The sequence below is a fragment of the Corylus avellana genome, chromosome ca2 (assembly GCF_901000735.1).
Source record: "Corylus avellana chromosome ca2, CavTom2PMs-1.0".
Taxonomy (NCBI): domain Eukaryota; kingdom Viridiplantae; phylum Streptophyta; class Magnoliopsida; order Fagales; family Betulaceae; genus Corylus; species Corylus avellana.
The window spans coordinates 18613440-18619216 of record NC_081542.1 but is presented as its reverse complement, the minus strand read 5'-3'; positions in this window follow the sequence as shown (position 1 = coordinate 18619216).

The following is a 5777-nucleotide window of genomic DNA, read 5'->3' as shown; positions in this document are numbered from 1 at the left end:
AAAAAAAAAAAAACTAAAACTTCAAGAAAAAAACCTAAAACTAACAAAAAAACAAAAAATCTCCAAACGATGGACAATTTTTTTTTTTTTTAAATCAATTTTATAAGAAAAAAAGTAAAAAAATTTCGATTTTTTTTTTTTTTTTATAAATATTGAAAATTTTAGTTTTTTTTTTTTTAAAAAAAAAATTTTTGTTTTATAATTTTATGTAAATAAAAATTTACGTTTTAAAAAAATAAAATTTTCGTTTAATAAAATGAAATTTTTTGTTTTTTAAAACTAAATAAAAAAAATAGTTTTTTTTTTTAAAAAAAATAAAATAAAAATTTCCGTTTTAAAAAAAAAATTAAAAATTTTTGTTTTAAAAAAAATTGTTTTTTTTTTAAATATTATCTTTAAATAAAATTTTTCGTTTTTTTAAAAAATCAATTTTTTTTTTTTAATTTATAGGGGTATTTTTGTCTTATTGAGAAATCTATAGGGGCATTTTTGCCTTATTGCTAGTCTTGAGAGGACATTGACAATGTTTTGGTAGTTTGGAGGGGACATTATCAGAATTAAAAGTTTGGGGGGATATTGTCAATTGTGTGGTAGTTTGAGAGGGGTATGTAGACTTTACCCTAAACAGTTTATTGTTATTTGTATAGCAGCTGGTATATGCTATAAATACTACAATATGTACAAGAAACACTTCACTTCAATGCATTATACAGAGAATCTTTCTCTCCATTCTATCTTGTTCTCTGTTTTCATACATTCATATTGCATTGTTGACAAGGTATCAGAGCCATAACCTCCACGCATTCTGTTTCTTTCTTTCTTCTACTATATGTTTCTTTTCTTTCTTTCTCTCTTCATCCACCATGGGTGATCTTTCAGGCTCTTCTCAATCTGCTGAAAACTCCATTGATGAGTCATTGGACCTGTTTTATCTCCATTGTGGACATCATCCGAGAACAATTAAACAATTCTTGTTCAAACTCCTCTTACAACTGAGAATTATCATACATGGAGCCGCTCGACGGAAAGAGCACTTGCTGCCAAGAACAAGCTTGAAATGATTGATGGTTCTATGCCACAACCTCCTGTGAATTCTCCACACTACAAAGCTTGAAAGAAATGCAATAATTATAGTTCTCAGTTGGATCACAAATTCTATTTCGAACGACATTGCTATAAGCATCCTCTACATCACCAAGGTTGAAGATGTATGGAAGATTTGAAGACTCGATTTTCTCAAGGTAAAGGTCCACGCACCTTTGAACTTCAGAAATCAATTTCTGCTCTTGCTCAGAAATCTAATTCAGTGAGTACATACTATACTCATTTTAAAGGAATTTGGGATGAATTTTCCAACTATTGTCCTAACCCTCAATGTTCGAGTGGAAAATGTACTTGTGGATCAATGAAGAGTGTACCTGATTTTCATCAGCAAATGTACATATATCATCTTTTTAATGGGCTTAAATGATTCATTCAATAATGTACATGGACAAATTTTGTTAATGGAACCATTGCCTCCATTCAACAAAGTATTCTCCATGATTTTACAAGATGAGAAACAGAAGGCAATCTTATCCTCTATTGGTAATCCCTTCAATGATAGTGCTGCATTCATGTCAAGAGCCCTTGCCCCTGCCCCTATTTCAAGAGCTCCTGCTCCTGTTAGTTCTTTCAACAGAGGTGGTTTTAGAACTAATCCAAATGGGCGCAGAGAGAAACCTACATGTAGTCATTGTGGTATTGTAGGACATACCATTGACAAATGCGACAAGATTCATGGATTTCCCCTCGGTTTCAAATTCACAAGATCCAAACCTCCTTTCAAGCCTTAAGCACACCAAATCCAAACAACTGAAACTCTACCATCCTTTCCCTTCAGCCAAGCTCAGTGTCAGCAATTGATGAGGTTTATGCAGCAGCATAATATGGCAACATCAAACACTCCATTAGTTAATCAAGTAGGTCCAGCAGCTCCTCAAGTACGTAGTACTCCTACTAATGATCACCTTTTAGCCAAAATTTCAGGCAATCCTTATTTCATCCTTTCTTAATCCAAAACATTCTGTTTTTTCATCTTGTCATGAATCAGTTTTGTCTAGAGTTTCTGCATTTTCTCAAACACATTCATGGATCATTGACACTGGGGCTATTGATCATATGATTAGTTCTGTTTCTCTTTACACTACCATCACAGCCACTGTTTCCTCACAAGTAAAACTACCAAATGGCCAATTTGCTTGTGTTACTCACATTGGTACTGTCAGAATCTCAGCACACTTGATACTCACTGATGTTTTGTGTGTTCCTTCCTTTTCATTCAATCTCCTTTCAGCTAGCAAAATCATTAAATGTTTCAATTACTGTTTTGTTTTCCTAGCTAACCTTTGTCTCCTACAGAATCTGGTGACATGGGTGATGATTGGTGTGGGTGAGGAGAAGGATGGTCTTTACTTCTTGCTGCAGAAACCTACTCCATCCAAAGTTTCAGCACCTTCATCACAGTGTGTTCCCTCTTTTCCTTTTTCAGCTTCTATCAAGAATGCTAGTACTGATATTTGGCATTATAGGCTAGGCCATTTATCGGATTCTAGGTTTAAGATGATACATACTTCAAATCCTGAAATTTCATGTAATTTCAATAACACTTGTACTGTTTGCCCTTTCGCAAAACAGAAACGCGTTCCTTTTCCTATTAGTAGTTCTACATCAAATAAAATTTTTGATCTTGTTCATTGTGACATTTGGGGGCCTTTCTCTATAAGTTCTCAAAATGAATGTCGTTTTTTCTTGACCATTGTGGATGATTTTAGTCGATATACATGGGTTCATTTGATGCAATCAAAGGGCCAAACCAGATCTTACAATCAATCATTCTTTCATCTCATTGAAACTCATTTCAATTCCAAAATCAAAGTTCTAAGATCAGATAATGGTCCTGAGTTTAACATGGCAGAATTTTATTCTAATAAAGGAGTTCTACATCAATTAAGTTGTGTAGAATCACCTCAACAAAATGCCAAAGTTGAATGAAAGCATCAACATCCTCTTAATGTAGCTAGGTCACTTAGGTTTCAAGCTAATCTACCTTTTTTTTTTGGACCGATTGTGTTACTACTGCAGCCTATCTCATTAATAGAATACCAACTCCACTATTGTCAAACAAATCTCCTTATGAGATGCTGTTTTCCAAACCTCCAATCTATTCACATTTGAAAGTGTTTGGTTATCTTTATTATGCATCCACACTTTCCAGACATAGAAATAAACTTGAACCTAGAGCCAAACCTTTGTTTGTTTTTAGGATAGCCTTCTAGATACAAAGGATACATCATTTTAGACTTAGTCACAAAGTCTGTCTTTGTTTCCAGAGATGTCATTTTTCATGAATCTGTTTTTCCATATATTCATGGTCGTAATAATCCTACATCTAATGACATTTTCCAATCATCAATCCCTTCATCTTTTAACAATCCTGTTCTGCCAATGTTCATACATGACACATATCCTAATCATTCAATTTCTCATGATTTATCACTTCCTGATATGTCATCTCAACCCATACCTCAACTTGAACCTGATATACCTCAATCTGAACCTGAATCTCAATTTGTACCTCAAGATGAGCATCAATCTGTCATTGCAAATCCTAATCTTTCAGATTCTAATATCTCATGCAATATTGAATCTGAATCCACTTCCAATCCAATCCCAGAACCTGAATCCACTTCTAATCCAATCCCAGAATCCATTCTAGTTAGAAAATCTTCTAGGATTAAACATAAACCAGGTTACTTGCAGCAGTATTATTGCCAATTAGCTTCTCACTCACCTCAATCTTCACACATGGGACTGAATTCAGGTATTCCTTATAACCTATCTTCTTTCATAGATTATGATAAACTATCACCTTCGTATAAGTCTTTTTGTTTTTCTATTTCCACTCATTTTGAACCTCAGTTTTATCACCAAGCCATTAAACATCAACATTGGAAGGATGCCATGGATACTGAAATTTCTGCCCTTGAGCAGAACAAGACTGGGGTTCTCATTGATCTGCCTCCATATAAGGTTCCCATTGGCTTCAAATGGATCTTTAAGATCAAATATAAGGCTGATGGATCAATTGAAAGGTATAAAACAAGGTTAGTTGCTAAGGGTTACACACAGTGTGAGGGTTTGGACTATTCTGAAACCTTTTCCCCGGTTGCAAAACTCACTACTGTGAGGTGTTTATTGGCCCTTGCTGCTGTTAATAATTGGTCATTGCATCAGTTGGATGTTAATAATGCCTTTTTTCATGGGGAATTGAAGGAAGAGGTCTAGATGAAACTACCACCTGGGTATGCTACCAAGGGGGAGTCTAAGGTTTGTAGGCTCACAAAGTCTCTTTATGGTTTAAAGCAGGCTTCTCAGCAATGGTTTGATAAATTTTCTATTACTTTGATAAATCATGGCTTCTCTCAATCTAAGGCAGATTACTCTCTCTACACTAGAATGTAGGGTTCTGTTTTTATAGCATTGTTAGTGTATGTTGATGATATCATTATATCAAGTAATAATGATGATGCAGTTGCAGCCTTAACCAAATTACTCCATGGTCAGTTTAAGTTGAAAGATCTTGGAGATGTCAAGTATTTCCTGGGATTGGAAATAGCTCGCAGTGCCAAAGGGATTTCTTTGTGTCAAAAGAAGTATGCCCTGTAAATTCTGGAAGATCAGTGTTAGAATATATTGTGATATTATGGGAATTGATTGTAATTGATAAAATCAAATTAGAATTAAATATACCTGATTTGATTTTATCAATAATACAATTTTGTATTAACTCCTCATACCTATAAATAGGGATTATTTGTATTGTAAAATTATTTATTGAATAAATGCATAATGTAGCCCTCAGGGCATTATCTGTGGATGTAGGTCGTACACCAAACCACATAAAAATCTGTCTTATTTTATTATTCCGCAATTTATTGTTTCATTATGAATTTCTTCAATCAGAAAATGAAATGTACTCTTTTATAGAACTTTTATAACTAATACAAAAATGGACCTGGGCTACAAAATATGATTCATATGGATTAAGAATTGCTCAAATAATGTAATTACCTATCTTTTCATTTATCATTTTTATTTCAGAACTAGCTAGTTACCTAGTTACTGGTTAATAATCAATTTTTAACACCAAATACGCAGCTTATCATAAAAGTAATATATTTTAGAGTGTTTGTAATCATCTAATGTCAATTCTCTCCTTCCATATGCACACAACAAATACAGACAAATATGTATATTATAACCATTATAACGTGGCAACTGATAGTCTATCCGCATGATCATATCGATTAATCAAGTAAAATATATCGAGTCATCTCAAGGCATTGAAAAGGTATACCAAATACTAGAAATAATTGTCGAGTGAATCTATCAAAGAGGCTCTTAAATCCTTGCAATAATTCATGACTTCCTCCTTAGATTGTTCTCATTCAAAACAGAAAATGACAAGAGTAGACTGTTGTAGCATCTTGTTTTAAGTTCAAAAATAATAAAACAGTCCGTTGAATATAGCCATATAGGTACATATGTCCTCCAATCACAAAACAATCTTCAAAATATACAAAACAATAGTTTTCACCTTTTTGTCAAAACATAAAGCCATTAGCTTTTAAACGTAGATAGACAAAAGTATCAGATTGATAAACTTGTAAAGCATATGTATCAATTTTATTACTTTTTAAAACCCAAGTGATTTTTTGGATAAAGAGCTAAACCAC